Source organism: Elaeis guineensis, chromosome 5, assembly GCF_000442705.2.
Source record: "Elaeis guineensis isolate ETL-2024a chromosome 5, EG11, whole genome shotgun sequence".
NCBI classification, from domain to species: domain Eukaryota; kingdom Viridiplantae; phylum Streptophyta; class Magnoliopsida; order Arecales; family Arecaceae; genus Elaeis; species Elaeis guineensis.
Window position 1 is genome coordinate 76054119 of NC_025997.2, and position 18028 is coordinate 76072146.

The 18028-nt window shown below is 52.5% G+C and overlaps 1 protein-coding gene across 1 annotated transcript in view; it reads left to right on the forward strand.

The window, feature by feature from the left end:
• LOC140858004 (uncharacterized) overlaps positions 1-18028 on the forward strand; it is a 35064-nt gene that overhangs the window by 16284 nt on the left and 752 nt on the right. The window lies entirely within an intron of this gene.

Sequence of the window (18028 nt, forward strand, 5' to 3'; positions counted from 1 at the left end):
TCCCTATAGATCTTCATCCCTAGGATGTAGGATGCTTCACCCAAGTCCTTCATGGAGAACTGTGATGACAACCAAACTTTTATTCCCTGTAGTGCGGGGATGTCATTCTGATTAAGAGAATGTCATCCACGTACAAGATAAGGAATACCACAACTGGACCATTTGCCCATTTATAGATGCAGGGCTCTTCTCCATTCTTAATGAAGCCATACGTTTTGATCACCTTATCAAAACGCATGTTCCAACTCCGAGAAGCTTGCTTCAATCCATAAATGGATCTCTGAAGCTTGCACACCTTGGACTCATCTGTGGATGTAAACCCTTCAGGTTGTATCATATACACCTCTTCAGTCAGCTCTCCATTCAGGAAAGCTGTCTTTACATCCATCTGCCAGATCTCATAATCCAGATGGGCAGCTATTGCAAGCATTATCCGAATAGATTTGAGCATTGCCACAGGGGAAAACATCTCGTCATAGTCAATACCATAACATTGACGATACCCCTTGGCAACCAGACGGGCTTTATAGGTCTCCACCTTTCCGTCTGCGCCCCTCTTCCTTTTGAAGACCCATTTATACCCAATGGGTTTAACCCCTTCAGGTGGGTCAACCAATGTCCATACATCGTTGACCTTCATGGACTCCATTTGGATTTCATGGCTTCAAGCCATTTCTCAGAATCAGGTCTCTACATAGCATCCATATAGGTGATCGGATCCTCATTATTCTCATCAAGTTCGATGGGATCACCGTCTCGGATCAAGAAACCATAGTATCTGTCCGACTGACGCGGTACTCTACCGGATCGCCTTAATGGTACAGGTATATTGGGCTCCGGATCTGATCTAATCATATCCGACTCAGGTTCAGCTATTGGTGTCGGTCCTTCTACCTGTTGAACTTCATCAAGTTCAACCTTAGAGAAACGGTTCCTTCACCAAGGAACTCCTTTTCTAAAAAGATTGCCTTAAGGCTGACGAACACCTTTTGTTCATCAGCATGATAGAAAAAATATCCTTTTGTCTCTTTGGGGTACCCTATGAATGAGCATTTGTCAGACCTAGGTCCAAGTTTGTCTGTGACTAATCGTTTGACATAGGCCGGGCACCCCCAGACCCTAAGGTATGAAAGTGCTGGCTTACGTCCCGTCCATATCTCATATGGAGTCTTAATTACAGACTTACTTGGAATCCTATTTAACAGATAACAGGCCGATTCGAGTGCATATCTCAGAAGGATATCGGCAAGCTAGCAAAACCCATCATGGATCGGACCATGTCTAACAGAGTCCGATTCCTCCTTTCAGACACACCATTATGTTGTGTGTTCCTGGAGGAGTCCATTGGGAGAGAATCCCATTCTCTCCTAGATATGTGAGAAATTCACTAGAAAGGTACTCTCCTCCTCGATCAGATCGAAGAATTTTAATACTCTTCCCAGTTTATTTTTCTACTTCACTTCGGAATCGTTTGAACATTTCAAATGAATCAGACTTATGTTTCATCAGATAGACATATCCATATCGGGATAGGTCATCCGTGAAAGTTATGAAGTAAAAATATCCGCCTCTAGCACTGGTGCTCATGGGCCAGCATACATCAGTATGTACTAGGCCCAAGAGCTCAGTAGCTCTCTCACCTTTTCCAGTAAAAAGTGACTTGGTCATTTTATCAAGAAGACAGGACTCACAGGTTGGAAGTGATTCACAATCACTAACTTCGAGGATTCCCTCATGAGTCAACCTGTTTATTCTGTTCTTGTTTATATGACCTAGCCTACAGTGCCATAAGTAGATATCTGACACACTATCTAATCTAGGGTGCTTGCCAGTTGAATAGACTCTTATCAGGCTTGACCTTTTGGTCTGACACTGCACAGATGTCCCAGCCTAAACTTGCACCTTCTTCACTTTCTTCTTCTAGTTCTTCTTCCCTTTCTTAAAGGTCGAGAACCAGAAGACGAACCTCCCTCTAAGTTCACCGACTCCTTATGGAGTTGGTGATCTTCTCAAAGTTCTGAAGTAACCCCAGTAATCCGTGGTAGTTTACTTCAAGCTTTGTCATTCTGTAATGAGTGAGGAATGGGAGATAAGACTTGGGCAGCGAGTTCAGTATTGCATCTTTCCCAAGCTGCTCATGCAAGGAAAAACCGAGCTTGCTCAATCGTTCCATCAGCTCGATCATGTACAATACATGATCAGTGACAGAGGCACCATCCCGCATTTTGGCATTGAAGATGGCACAACTAGTCTTGTGCCTCTCCACGTCATCGGGTGTGCCAAAGGCATCCTCCAACACTTGAAGCATGTCCTTTGGCTGAGCCGTCTCGAATCTGCGACTGAACTCATCGCTCATAGCAGCCAGCATGATACCGCGCACCGTGGTCCGGTCACTGAGCCACTTCTGGTAAGTGTCTCTGACTGTTCCACGTGCATTGACAGCTGGCTCCTCAGGTGCAGGATCCATTATCACATATAGGATCCGTTCATGCTCCAGGACTATCTTCAACTTTCGGTACCAGCTATCGAAATTGGGTCCCATCAACTTATCATTGTCCAACAATGATCGGAGCGATAGGGAAGTGGCCATATCTGCACAAAAGAGAACCATAACCTAATTAGTAATTGATTCATTAAACCTAAAGATTTGGACTTTAATCAAAAGGTTTCTCCCACTATTTTATTCGAATTGGTAGCCTCTACCTCCAATTCGAGGAATTACCCTAATTCCTTAGCGGGTACTAGAATCCACTTAGACTGCACACAAGCCCAACTTTGGTTGGCCAACCCATGTACATCTAAGGTAGGTTCATAACCAATTGTTTCTCTAAATAATTTCTAGTAATTTTAATTTTGCCCCAGAAACCTAATCAGTAGGCTTTGGCCTCCACTGTAAGGATCCGGTTAGATCCAACCATTAACATGATCATACTTGGTGTATCTACCAACGAATGATTAAGCCCAACTTTGGTTGGCTCACCTAACCACCATTAGAGAGACACTTCCAAGTCATCATATGATGAGTGATAATTTCATTAGTCAACAAGCACCAGGCCTTTGGGTCTGCAATGATTATTGAGTTAATGGACTCATTATCAAACACCTTAATGGGAGGCTATGACTCAGTTATCTCCATAACTTTATCATTTTAAGGACCTAATAATTTTAGAGGATTTAAATAATTTAGAGGATGAGGTCAGATGAACCAGCTTATCATGATCCTCCCACTGCTTCACCAAGTCAGCTTAAGGGAGACCAGGGCTGGTCTAGGAGCACCTAAATCAGTCACACTGATTTACCTAGCTGACATGGGTCAGCTCGAATAGTCAAGTGATCCGATCAAAACATAATTTCACCAAGAGGCCAGGTAAGTTCGATCAGTGGGAGGGTCTGCCAAAGCTTGCCTTAGACACCATCAGAAATGGCCAGTAAGCGGGCTCCCAATTAAAAACCATCAGTCTGGTTTACCTTAGACACCAACTGGTTTAATTAGTTTCGATTAGATCAACCTAACAGTTCGTGCTAGACCGCTTAGCCAAGAATCAAGTCCATTTGGTTCTTGTTAAAGACATGGACTTGACCAACTACAACTATTATAATTGATCTAGAGAATCCTTGACCTAATCTAAGACAACAATTGATTAGATTTAGTCAATTCTCTAATTAAGTCCATCTTTAATCTAACCATAGGTCTAACCCAATTAATGGACCTAATTCCCACTAACCCATTAACCCAATGTGTTATGATTTATGTCTTAGGTTCTTCAATTCACAATCCTAGAACCTAATCAAACAACTTCTTAATTCTTAATAAGTTTTGGGCTGAGGGTTGGGTTTGGCTTTTCAAAAATAATTTTCATATTTGTAAAACAATTTTACAATATGATTCTACCAACCATATTGCATGTTTGATTCATAATCAAGATGCAAGTGAAATAAACATGAACTACTTTAGATCTAATATAAACAGGTTCATATAATTGAAACAATTTCAACTTTAAATAATTTCTTTGCATAAAAAATATTAACAAAGAGATTTTATTTCAGATTTAAACACTTTTAAATCTAATAAATCATAAATTTAATCTAGATCATATCTAACAAATTTATGATTAAAGATAGATCTACACAAACTAGGGCAACCTTTGCACTGTAAGGGGTAAACCTTACAGCAGGACAACCTTGCAGTTCGTGATTGATCTAAAATTTTAATTTCAGATTTAATAATTAGATTATAAATTAGATCTAATCTAAGAAATAATCTAAGCATGTATAAATAATCATGTAATAAAGAACCTAGGCTCTGATACCAATTGAAGGAACCAGATCAAGGATTTCAGGGTTAGATCTTGAAACTTTTCCAAGATCATACAGCGGAAGACTAAAATAAATCAAAATTTATTTTCTAAAACTAGAGAATCCCTAGATCTAAGATCCTATTACATGATTATTACATAGAATTAAATAAGAAATTAAAATATATAAATATAGCATGAACTACATGTTGATCATATCAACATGTTTTATACCACATCTAACGTATGTATTAAACGATAGATCAGATCTATTACCTTGCAAGTTAGATGCTCTAACCTTGCTGATCCGGGCTTAAGGATGATGTTGTAAGCCGCACACGCATCCGGCCTCTAGGAGTCGTCCACACGAGCCCACGAATCTCGATCAGAAGTCCTGCTTCAGGAAATCAGCACAGTATGCTAGTACTGCGCTGATCCTTCTTTGATGGTTGATCAGGTGCCTCCTTCTTCTTGATTTGGACTCTTCAAAGATGGAAAGTAGAAGGAGAAGTTTTAGATCTGAGACACTCTCAGGAAACTCAAGATGGGAGGAAAGATATGAAAATAAAAACCCTAGAAGAAGACCCTCTTCTTCTTCACGTTTTTCTCTCTAGACACCCAAACTTGCATCTTTTATATATCCACGACCCAAAGGTATTTCTCTCTGATTTTTGGATGGTAGAAATGACTCTCAAATATATATCTCCCCTAAAATTTCATGAAGCAACTCATCTTATATAGAGAGATATGATAGAGTCCTTGTCTAGGTCAAACACCTAGTCAAGGCTTATCCAAACATGGCAAGTTAAGGGACGCCCAACTCTTGAGCACCTCCTCCATATTTTGTGCATGGATTACAAGAAAAGGGTGCACAATGTATACCCTAAAATCCATGAAAATTCCAAAAAAAATTTGGATAAATTCGGTGCAAAATTGAAAGAGTTTTGGATTTCTAAAACTCTATCTCATAGAATTCAAAATCCAAACTTATTCCTTTTAGATTTGATCCAAACCACCTTCCATGTAAGAAAGAAGAGAAGAGACCTTTTGTGAACGTGGGAGAGATCTGGGAGAGGGCTTTTGTCGCACAAAATAAGTGGAGATTGGCGTTGAATAAGAGAGAGGGCGTGGAGAAGGTTTATGTGGCGCAAGGTGGAATCCTAGTCCTACTAGGATTCTGTCTCATACTTGTTTTAATTTGGTTTCTCAAACCAAATAAATCAAAATTAGATCAACCCAATTAAAATTGGTCTTAACCCAATTAAGAACCTAATTTAATCAGATTAAATTATATTTAAATCTGATTTAATTTTCTAATCAAATTAGAAATTAGATTGACCCAAGTCCTAGTTGAACTAGGACTAGTTTTTCCTTGCACTTGGCTTATCCAATAAACCAATTGGACTTGATCCAATCAAGCCCAAATTAAATCTAATTAAATCATATTTAATTAAACTTAATCTCAGCCCATTGGCTTAATCAAATTAAGCCAATTAGCAATCGAATTGCTAATAGATCCTCCTGCAACACTTGCACTGGGTTAAATATCAATCGTATTGATCATCTAACCCTAGAACGATTCTTAATCGTTGATCAACCATCCGATCGGATCATGAACTCTAATGTGTGTGACCTCATAGGTCCAAACCTAAACTGGTAGCATAGGAACAAATTCCTATACCAATCGAAGTGACCATCTAGCAATGGTATCCGACGATCGGATAGGTCGAATGTATAGAACAACATCCTTAGAACCCATGCGGATATAGTTTTCATATAATTCATCCCCTTGACCAAAATGATCATAGGACACCCCAGAGTTTAACTGTCAACTCTGATCAGGTTGTCCACATTGTATTTCAAAATATCAAATCCATCTGATGGATTACCCTGGCCAAGGTTTTGCTAAATTGAAATACAGCGACTCATTCTTCTCCAACTCTTGGAGTGGTCAATCCCATCTCGATCACACTCTGACTTCGTAAGTACATGACTGTGCCCAGAAGCCTTCCGTCCCTGAATTAGAAATTCAGTTAGTCCAGTACCAAAGCACAGTGAGTTGCTTGCAAGTCACTGAGGCGATCTCAGGTCTAAGGGACACTTATACCTATATCCCATCAGAGATATTCTCGACGGTAGAATACTCTGGAGTTGGTCACGTTCAATGATGATGTACCCTTACATCTCACCTGTATGCCATACCAGTGTCTCCACACTCCTTGGTTAAGAGGACAACCAACCCATATGGCCTACAGCGACCTATGCCGGCCAACCACCTTGACACGCGGCACGCGGGGTGCGGCCCTGCATTCACGCACCCACGCCGGTTCGCGTTCCCGATGGGATGCCTGACAGCGGCCCTCTCTTCCGTGATCGGCGCCGAATATCCGATCGACTGACGCCGTATCGTCCGACGCCCGATCTTCTGACACCGACGTAATGACTGACGACAACAAGACGTGGCGTCTGATGCCTGACGCCGACGTGACCTCTGACATCGACTGGACGTCCGGATCGCTGAGCATTCATGAGGCACCTGACATCGGATCATCCGACAGTACGGTCGGATCTACACGTGCGACAAATCCACTCCCAGTCGTCCGGGATTGCTGCCCGAATGGAAGCATCGTCCTGCTCACCACCCGACTTGGGAGTGGAGGGGGGCAACTGTTGGGGATACCCCCCGACCGACTGCCGGAGGGCCCGACCGCCGGAGGGCCCGACCCCCGACCGCCGGAGGGCCCGACCCCCCGACCGACTGACGGAGGGCCCGACTGCCGGAGGGCCCGACCGCCGGAGGCCCGACTGCCGGAGGGCCCGACCGCCGGAGGGCCCGACCCCCGACCAATTGACGACCCGACCGCCTCCGACGGACGACTCCGACTGGCCGATAGACCATCCGACAGTTGGTCAGGGCGACCGACTGACGGATGCCATCAGCGGTTAACTACCGACCAGTCTACGGCCCATCGCCAGTCGGGGGTATGTCGGGCGTAACCATCCCGACCGACTGAACTCGGGGGCCTGAGGCCCGACTTACATGATGCTCGCCGACCAGTGGAGGGGCCCGACACCACTTGACTGACTACCGACTTTGGGTCGGTCGGCTCCTCCAATTACCGTACAGCCGTCAGACGTTGTCAGCCCTGACACGGACAGGCGGCACAGTTACCTAGGGGCATTGTCCCGTCGAGAGCCGGGTCAACCCTGGTGATTGGACGGCCGCACGACGACATGACGTTTTCACGGCGGCTCTGACAGCCCACAGTGAGTTGACAGTTCCTCACTTGTCCGCGCCATTAATGACGGCGCCATACCTAGCTCCACTATATATACCAGGGAAGGCAACAGTGCAAGGGGGATCCGCCCGTCTCTCCCAGATACGCAGGCTCGCTCCTCTCCCCCTCTCTCTCTCTCTCTCTCTTCCCCAGAGCTCTCTGTCTGCATTTCACTGTTGCCCAGTCACCTCTCTGACTTGACCGTCGGAGGGTCCCCGCCGGAGCCGCCTCCGGTCAGTGCGGACTTCCTTTTGCAGGTGCACGCTTCCCGACGATCGGGCGACGAGATGATTGGCCGCAACAGATTGGCATGCCAGGTAGGGGTGGTCTGCATGACAAAGACAAGAGCTCAACGATCGAGAGTCACTGGGTCGGCGAGGCACTCTTCCCGCCGGGAAGAGGCCTCCCCGCCCCCCCGGCGGCGGAGCCTAGCTCTCCGCACCCTGCAGTGACCACGGAGGCCCAGATTGCGGCCATCGTACGGCAGATGACCGTACTGACCGATGCAGTCAAAAGCCTCCAGCAGCAGCCGGCGGCCCGACCTATGCCTTCCAGGAGCAGCCGCCGACGGTCGCGCCGACCCTTGTCGCCTCCATGCGAGCGCTCCCAACAGCGCTCCCACGGAGAGGAGGAGGGACGACCACGGTGCGACGACCGACGGTCCCAGCGGCCCTCTCCTTCCCCGTTGGAACGGGCAAGGAAGGAGAAGCGGCCGCGCACACCGTCGGCCTCTCTCTCAGAATCTTCCGGAGGCTCCACCCCTGGGGTCTCCCAGCATCGACGAGCGGATGACTACGAGCGACGGTTCGAGGAAATCGACCGCCGACTCGCCCAACTGCAGATGGATGGTCAGAGGTCTTCGAACAACGTCGACTTCCAGATCGCCCAACCTCTCTCCCGACTGGTCCTCGACGAGCCAATTCCCAGTCGGTTCAAGATGCCGCACGTGGAGCCATACGATGGCTCCACCGACCTGGTCGACCACCTCGAGAGCTACAAAGCTCTCATGATGATTCAAGGGGCAACCGACGCTCTTTTCTGCATCGGCTTCCCCGCTACGCTCCGCAAGGCTGCCAGGGCTTGGTACTCCGGTCTTCGATCGGGCAGCATCCATTCCTTTGCGCAGCTCGAGCACTCATTCGTGGCCCATTTCAGCACTAGCTGAAAGCCGCCGCGAACGTCGGACAGCCTTTTTTCCCTCAAGCAGGGGGAAAACGAGACGCTCCGACACTTCGTGGCGCGATTCAACGTGGCCACGCTCGAGGTCCGGGACCTCAACGAAGACATGGCAGTTTCAGCCATGAAGCGGGGCCTGAGGTCGTCCCGATTTACTTATTCTCTGGACAAGACCCTCCCCCGAACATACGCTGAGCTACTGGAGCGCGCATACAAGTATATGCGTGCGGACGAAGGAGCATCCGACCGATGCTTGGTGGAGCCCAGGGGTCCGAAGGAGAAGCAGAGAAAAGGTCGGGAGCCCGCCGAACCCAGCAGGCCCCCGACCAATAGTCGGCTTTCTCCACCCCGACAGATCCAAAAATCACCCCAGCGACAGACCCCGAGGCCGGTGCGTCCCAGGTATGACTCCTACACTCCTCTCTCCGCTCCCCGTGCGCAGATCCTGATGGAGATTGAGGGGGAAGAATACCTGCGACGGCCTCCGCCTCTGAAGGCAAAGGGCCTCGACCATCGGAAGTACTGCCGGTTCCATCGGAGCCACGGCCACGACACCGAGCGGTGCATCCAGTTGAAGGATGAGATCGAAAATCTCATCCGTCGGGGGTATCTCGGCAAATTTCGGAAGGGTCCGCCGACCCAACCGATTGCCGATCGACGCCCCCAGCCGACTGAAGAGGCGCCGACTAACCAGCCGACGGCCGAAGTCATCAACATGATCTCCAAGCGGCTGGGACCGGGGACGTCTACAGAGGGGGAGCCGACGAAAAAGCCACGCCCGGACGACGTAATCACTTTCACAGAAGACGACGCTCGGGACATCCAGACTCCCCACGACGACGCTGTTGTTGTGTTTGCGACAATAGCCAATTATGATGTAAAACGAATTTTTGTTGATAATGGAAGTTCGACAAATGTTTTGTTTTACTCGACCTTCTCCCGAATGCGACTGTCAACTGACCGACTTAGGAGGATCCCTGTGCCCCTGATCGGCTTTGCCGGAGACACCGTCACGACAGAGGGAGAAATTACCCTGCCCGTGACAGTCGGCACCGAACCACGGCAAAGTACGGTCTCCCTCACTTTCGCAGTCGCCCAAGTTCCTTCGACCTACAACGCCATACTCGAGCGACCCGGATTGAACGCCCTCAAGGCGATCATCTCGACGTACCATCTCCTTGTTCGATTCCCGACCAAAAATGGAGTCGGGGAGGTGCGCGGAGATCAACAGCTCGCTCGGCGATGCTTCCAAATCTCCGCTCAAAACGACAGGACGAAGGATCCTCTGACAATCGACAAATTGGACCAAAGGGAGGAGGAAGAACGGGGTCTGCCCGCCAAGCAGCTCGAGGCAATCCCGATTGAAGAAAATCCTGACAGGAAAGTTTGGGTCGGGTCTCAATTGCCCGACACCGAACGTCACCGACTGGCAGAGCTGCTGACGGCCAACGCCGACATATTCGCTTGGTCGGCGGCGAATATGTCGGGCATTCCCCCAGAAACAATTACTCACCGACTCAACATCGACCCGACGGTAAAGCCGGTGAGGCAGAAGAAAAGGTCCTTCGCCCCAGAAAGGCAGAAGGCCATCGACGAAGAAGTGGACAAGCTGCTCGAAGCAGGCTTCATTCGAGAATCCACGTATCCCGATTGGCTCGCCAATGTTGTCATGGTCAAGAAAGCCAACGGGAAGTGGAGGATCTGCATCGACTATACCGACCTCAACCGAGCCTGCCCGAAGGATAGCTTCCAACTTCCGAAGATCGACCAGCTGGTGGATGCGACGTCCGAATTTCGACTGCTCAGCTTCATGGACGCCTTCGCCAGGTACAACCAGATCCAGATGGCGCCTGAAGACGAGGAGCACACCGCGTTCGTGACTCCCAAGGGCCTCTACTGTTATCGAGTGATGCCCTTCGGATTGAAGAATGCCGGCGCCACTTACCAGCGACTCGTCAATAAGGTCTTCAAAGACCAGATCGGGCGTAACATGGAGGTGTACGTGGACGACATGCTAGTGAAGAGCACGCAGATCCCGGACCATGTTCGGGATCTCGAGGAGACCTTCCGCACCCTTCGACGACACCGAATGAAGCTCAACCCGACCAAATGTGCTTTCGGGGTGACCTCAGGAAAGTTCCTCGGATTCCTCGTTTCTCAGAGAGGGATCGAGGCCAACCCTGAGAAGATAAAGGCAATCCTCGACATGCATCATCCAAACACCAAGAAGGAGGTCCAACAGCTGAACGGAAAAATCGTCGCTCTTAGCCGATTCATTTTCCGATCGGCTGAAAGGTGCCTCCCGTTCTTCAAGACTCTGCGTCAGGCGAACGGTTTTTCTTGGTCGGATGAGTGCGAACAGGCCTTTGAAGACCTGAAGAGGTACTTGGCTTCCCCACCGCTGCTCGTAAAGCCGCAAGTCGGGGAGACCTTGTATCTCTACTTGGCCACATTTTTCGAGGCGATCAGTTTGGTGCTTGTTCGGGAAAACGAGTGCCGAACTCATCAGCCCATCTACTACACTAGCAAAGTGCTCCACGGAGCCGAAGCCAGATACTCGGAGACGGAAAAGATGATTTTCGCCCTGACCGTCTCCGCGCAACGGCTTCGACCATACTTCCAGGCCCACGCCATCGTGGTACTCACCAACCAGCCCCTGAGGGCCATACTGCACCGACCCGACACATCGGGACGACTCGCTAAGTGGGCAATGAAGCTTAGCGAGTTCGACATTCAGTACCGACCAAGGCCTACCTTGAAGGCTCAGGTCTTGGCCGACTTCATCGCCAAATGCCCAACGACCGACCGAGGGTCGGGAGCTGAAGACCCGAGATGAGATACGGTCTCTGAGCCAGACCCGATCTCCACCTGGGTACTCCACATCGACGGAGCCTCCAACGCTCATGGAAGCGGGGCCGGACTCCTGCTCACGAATTCGGATGGGGTAGTCACTGAATACGCCCTCCGGTTCGATTTCAAGGCCTCCAACAATCAAGCTGAATACGAGGCACTCCTCGCGGGCTTGAGGATGGCGAGGGAACTGGGCATCGACAGCCTCCGGGCATTCTCCGACTCTCAGCTGATCGTGGGGCAGGTCAAGGGCAACTTTGAGGTGCGAGATCCGACCATGATCAAGTACCTTCAGAAGGTAAAGGACCTCATGGCGCGCCTCCAGTATTTCGAGATCTCCCACATCCCCAGATCGGAGAATGCCCGCACCGATGCTCTCTCCAGATTGGCAACGTCGGCCTATGACTCCTTGGGTCGGACGTTCGTCGAAAATCTCCAGCAGCCGAGCATCGATCGGGTCGAAGAAGTGCAGCAGCTAACGTCCGAACCAAGTTGGATGGACCCGATCGTCCAGTACCTCACCGACGGGACCGTCCGAAGATCCCGCGGAGGCCAAGCGACTCCGATGGTCGGCGTCGCAATATGTGATCATGGACGGCCGACTCTACAAGAGGTCGTTCTCCCTCCCTCTGCTCAAGTGCTTGGGACCGGCCGACGCCGACTACGCTCTCCGAGAGGTTCATGAAGGAATTTGTGGGAATCACTTGGGGGGCAAGTCCTTAGCCTTCAAAGTCTTGCGACAAGGCTACTACTGGCCGACCATGAGGAAGGATGCGACAGAGTTGGTCCGAAGGTGCGAGCCATGCCAGAAGTATGCCAATGTTCAGCACCAACCGGCCAGCCAAATCGCTCCCATTGTCGCTCCGTGCCCTTCGCTCAGTGGGGAGTCGATATTCTCGGCCCCTTCCCACCGGCGTCGGGCCAGAGGAAGTTTATCGTTGTCGCCATCGACTACTTCATGAAGTGGGTCGAGGCCGAGCCCTTGGCGCAGATCACTGAGCGGAAGATGGAGGACTTCATCCAAAAGTCCATCATCTTCAGGTTCGGATTGCCGCACACCATCATCACTGACAACGGACGGCAATTCGACAACCAAGACTTCAAAGACTTCTGCACCAGGTTCCATATCCGTCATCGACTGACTTCAGTCGGGCACCCGCAGTCCAACGGTGAGGTTGAGGTGACTAACCGAACCTTGCTCCATGGACTCAAGACCCGACTGAACGAAGCCAAAGGTCTCTGGGTCGACGAGCTGGGCTCCGTTCTGTGGGCTTACCAAACGACCCCCGCATCCCGACCGGGGAGTCGCCGTTCAGTTTGGCCTACGGGACAGACGCTATGATCCCGCTCGAGATTGGCCTCCCATCTTCAAGGGTCGAGCAGTACCAAGAGCCAGACAACTCTGAAAGTCAGAGGGCCGACCTAGACCTTCTCCCCGAACTACGAGATGAGGCTCAAATCCGAATGGCCTCATACCGACAGAGGGTCGCCCGGTATTACAACGCCAAGGTCAGACCAAAGCTCTTCAAGCCTGGCGACCTGGTCTTGAGGAAGGCAGAAGTGTCGAAGCCCTTGGACCAAGGGAAGCTGGCTCCCAACTGGGAAGGACCCTACAAGGTTGCTGATACCTTCGGGCCGAGAGCCTATCGGCTGGAGACCCTTGAGGGGAAGCCCATTCCCCGGACTTGGAACGCCGACAACTTGAGGCTGTATTACCAGTGAATTCTGTAATTCAATTGTCGGATACAAGTTCAGTTTGAAAAATTGGAGTTCTAACTCTTCGACTACTGATCGGCGCTCAGCCCCGACGCATCGACGCGGACCTGGCACCGACGACACATCGGGCCCTTACACGGACCGATGCATCTACAATGACGGGAGTCAATACCCCTTCGACGACTCGTCGGGCCTTCACAAGGACCACGGACTCTTATGAACGGGAGTTACGCTCCTTCGACTTTCGGCAACACATCCGCCCTGACAAAGGCCGATGCAGCTATTGCGACGGAAGTTCATACTCCTTCTACGGTCGAATTTTCGGGCAGAATCCATCGGCCGACTGGCCGATCGGGCCCCGACCGAAGAAAGGCTAAAAGCCCACGCGACTATTGCCGCGACTTCCGACCAGGCTACGGCCGGTCGAGGATATTCGGCTTACCACCGTCTATCACACGACGCGACCTTAGTCGCACACACGACCGGCCTTAGTCGCACACACGACTCGCCGACCGACCTACGGCCGACTGAATGACATTCGGCTTGCCACCGTCTGTCAAAAGACATGGAACCCGACGCAAGAGCATGGGGACCCGACTTACTATCGTACCCCCGACACTGCACCGGACGATGATCACTAAGTGCATCTACGGAAGTCCGGCTGCTGAACCTTTGCCAGGTTCGGTTGGATCCCGACTCAATAGATGCACCCGACTGACGGCTTCGACTATTGGAAGCCGACCCAAAGTCGGGACCCATTCCACTTTCAGGGCTATGCGAGTTGTCGGATCCTACCGACTCATGTGAGTTGTGGCTTACTTGAGTTGGCGACTAAAGTTCGACCATCGCAGCTATAGCCGGCATTACAAACAACAAGGAAGAAGGAAAGAAGTTTCATTCATTGATGAAAAGAATTACAGAGTCGGGTCGAGGCCCATACATTATTTTCAAAAGACAAAAAGTAAAGATGTCGGTGGGGCCGATCACCCGTCCTAGTCGATCTCTTCGACCGACGGAGGATCGGGGATGATCGGCGTCTCGGCCATAAGCGACGCTGGTCGGCCGCCGAGGGATGGGCTTCGGTCGGCAAAGGAACTTCAGTCGGCACCTGCTCCGGGACGGCCTCCTCCACCATGATAGCCTCCCGACGCTGGTCGGTCATCTCTTCCGTTCCTTCTCCTTCGACCCCTTCCTCCTCGGCTAGCGGCGGACGATGCGGCTGACGTCCAACTCCGGGTACAAGGCGTGGACGCGTCCCGACTGTCCTCGAACCCCGACCCGGTATGAGGCGAAGCCCGATTCGAGCATCTCCTCCCGGTATCGATCGGAGGACCGAAAGTCCTCCACCGCCCGTTCGACCGACTCCCTCGCCGACAATGCCTCGTCCTCAGCTCGGGCGAGCTCCTCCTCGCCGACTCCGCCTCGACCTTTGCCATTTCGACGTCGATCTGGGCGATGGACAGCTCCTCTTCGGCTTCTGCGAGCTTCTCCAGCTGACCCGAAGTTGCTCGCGTTCCCCTTGAGTTCGGCAGTTGCACCATCCCGTTCGCATCGAAGACGACGCACGGCCCGACCTTTGTGCTGGCCTCCTTCTTGGCCACTGTAGTTCGACCCAAGCCGGGAGACCTCGTCGACTAACTTGGCCTCCCGGTCGGCCGACTGCTGGAGTTGTTCGCCAACATCGCCCTCTCAGCTTCGGCCGCACCACTTCTCCTTGAAGGCTGCCCGAACGTTGCGAACCTTCGGTACCCGGCCTCAAGTTCGGACATTGTGAAGATCAGCTGCCGATCAAAAAGCATCGTCAGAATCGCATGACAAGAAAAATTCTAAGTCAAAAATGGTGACGCGAGCTTACCTCAACCATCGTCGGGTAGAACCGCGACAGCATCTCGGTCACCTGCCGAGACCGCAGCGATTCTACGTCGGCTGGGAGGAGATCCCTTGGCACAACCTCCTCGCAAGGTTGTGTCGGCCAACGCCGACGCACCCTCGGTAGTATGCGCTGGGAGGCATTGAGCGACTCCCCGACCTATCCTCCTCCTCGGGCTCCATCGGGCTTTCCCCCGATCAGCTGCCCCGACCGACGGACTGCAGCACGGCACGCTGGAGTTTGAGCCGGCGCCCCCCGTTGCGCCAGCGGACGCCGCCGGGTGATGTTCGGCTTCCCGAACGTCGTCCGCTCCACCCGCACCGGCGAACCACCGATACTTCTTCGGCCACCTCCTCAGTCGCCCCTCCTCAGCTGGACCGTCGGAGCCACGAGGGCTATGACCGGCTCCGACTGGTCGGTCGCCGATGCCTCGACGGTTGCGGAGCTGGGGTCGGTTTTTTGCAGGGCGCGAAGGCCGCCCCTACGCTGGCCTCTTCCTCATGGCGAACTGCCAAATTCGCATCAGTCGGCCTCATCCTCGGTGGTCCCTGCAATACTGACAAGAGATTAATGGCTGGCCAAAAGCCGACCAAAAACGACAAAAAGGAAGCCGGAGGATCGGCGATACCTATTCGGGGACCAGACTCAAGCCGGCGTCATAGAGAGCTTGTTCGTAACAAGCTCCCTCTGCTTCGGTACCGACATGTCCTTCAGCGTGGAAGTCCTCCCGTCGTCCACATCCACCCGACTGTTGTCGTTGGCCTCTGTTCGGGTATACCCCAACGAGAAGGAAAGCCCCAAGAGAAGAGAGAAACAAAGAAAAACTGGTTCTTCCATCCGTAATGGACGATGGAAGACCAGTTATGAAAGCGAGACCCTTCGAGGGTTGAAGAGCCACCACCCTCGGGCTTTAGGTGGGTCGGAGCACAAAGAAGGCCCGGAAGAGTGAAAGCGGGGTTGGTCGGCAAGAGCTACACAACAGCGCGAAAGAAATGATTAACCGAACAGAGTTCGGTGCCAGTTGCGCCGACAGAGTCCGTAGTAGTCAAGCAGATTCCGGACGAACTCCGAAATCGGAAGTCGAAGACCCGCGCGAAGGTCTTCGACGTACAGCGCCAGATCGTCAGGCGGAGGTTGTTGACCCGACCGCCGGCCCTGAGGGAGAGCCGAAACTGCTCCGGGATGCGATAGTGCTCCCGAAGCTGATCGACGTTCGGCCCCGAAGCGAGAGACCTCATCTTCCGGAGCGATCGGAGTCGTCGTCGGGTTCCCCGATCGAGCTCCCTGAGTCGGTTTCCTGGTCATTATGCAGGGACCGAAAGGGAAGAAAGAGAAGGAAGGAAGGAAGAAGGAAAAGGGGGACCACGAACTGGATGGACCCTCCGCAGCGAAGAAGAGCTCTGCCCGCGACGACTGAAAAATCGCCCGGACAGAGTTTCCCCAGCGAAATGTTGCAAATGTGGGTCAGGGTCCGGGAGGTCCTATATATATAGGGCCGACCGACGGCCGAGATCCTTCCGCGCCGACCGAAGACCTGCAGATGCGCGACGCGTGGCGCCCCCGGTTGGCGGAGATTCGGCGCGCCCCGCCCCGGGACGGCCGCACCGCCCGCATTAAATGCCGGAGGGGCGCCGGCCAACCACCTTGACACGCGGCACGCGGGGCGCGGCCCGCATTCACGCCCCGCGCCGGTTCGCGTTCCCGATGGGACGCCTGACAGCGGCCCTCTCTCCGCGATCGGCGCCGAATATCCGATCGACTGACGCCGTATCGTCCGGCGCCCGATCTTCTGACACCGACGTAACGACTGACGACGACAAGACGTGGCGTCTGACACCTGACGCCGACGTGACTCTGACATCGACTGGACGTCCGGATCGCTGGCATTCATGAGGCGTCTGACATCGGATCATCCGCAGTACGGTCGGATCTACACGTGCGACAAATCCACTCCCAGTCGTCCGGGATTGCTGCCCGAATGGAAGCATCGGCCAGCTCACCACCCGACTTAGGAGTGGAGGGGGGCAACTGTTGGGGATACCCCCGACCGACTCGGACCGACTGCCGGAGGGCCCGACCGCCGGAGGCCACCGCGCCGCCGCCGGAGGCCCGACCGCCGGAGGGCCCGACCCCCGACCCTGCGGCCGACCGCCTCCGACGGACGACTCCGACTGGCCGATAGACCGACCGATCGTCGGTCGGGGCGACCGACTGACGGATGCCATCAGCGGTAACTACCGCCGTCCAACGGCCCATCGCCGACGGGGTATGTCGGGCGTATCCATCCCGACCGACTGAACCCGGGTGATGGCCGACTTACATGATGCTCGCCGACCAATGGAGGGGCCCGACACCACTTGCTGGCTACCGACTTTGGGTCGGTCGGCTCCTCCAACCGTACAGCCGCCAGACGTTGTCAGCTCTGACACGGACATGCGGCACAGTTACCTAGGGGCATTGTCCCGCCGAGAGCCGGGTCAACCCTGGTGATTAGACGGCCGCACGGCGACATGACGTTTTCACGCGGCTCTGACAGCCCACAGTGAGTTGACAGTTCCTCACTTGTCCGCGCCATTAATGACGGCGCCATACCTAGCTCCACTATATATACCGGGAAGGCAACAGTGCAAGGGATCGCCCGTCTCTCCCAATACGCAGGCTCGCTCCTCTCTCTCTCTCTCTCTCTTTCTCAGAGCTCTCTGTCTGCATTTCACTGTTGCCCAGTCACCTCTCTGACTTGACCGTCGGAGGGTCCCCGCCGGAGCCGCCTCCGGTCAGTGCGGACTTCTTTTGCAGGTGCACGCTTCCCGGCGATCGGGCGACGAGCGATTGGCCGCAACAAG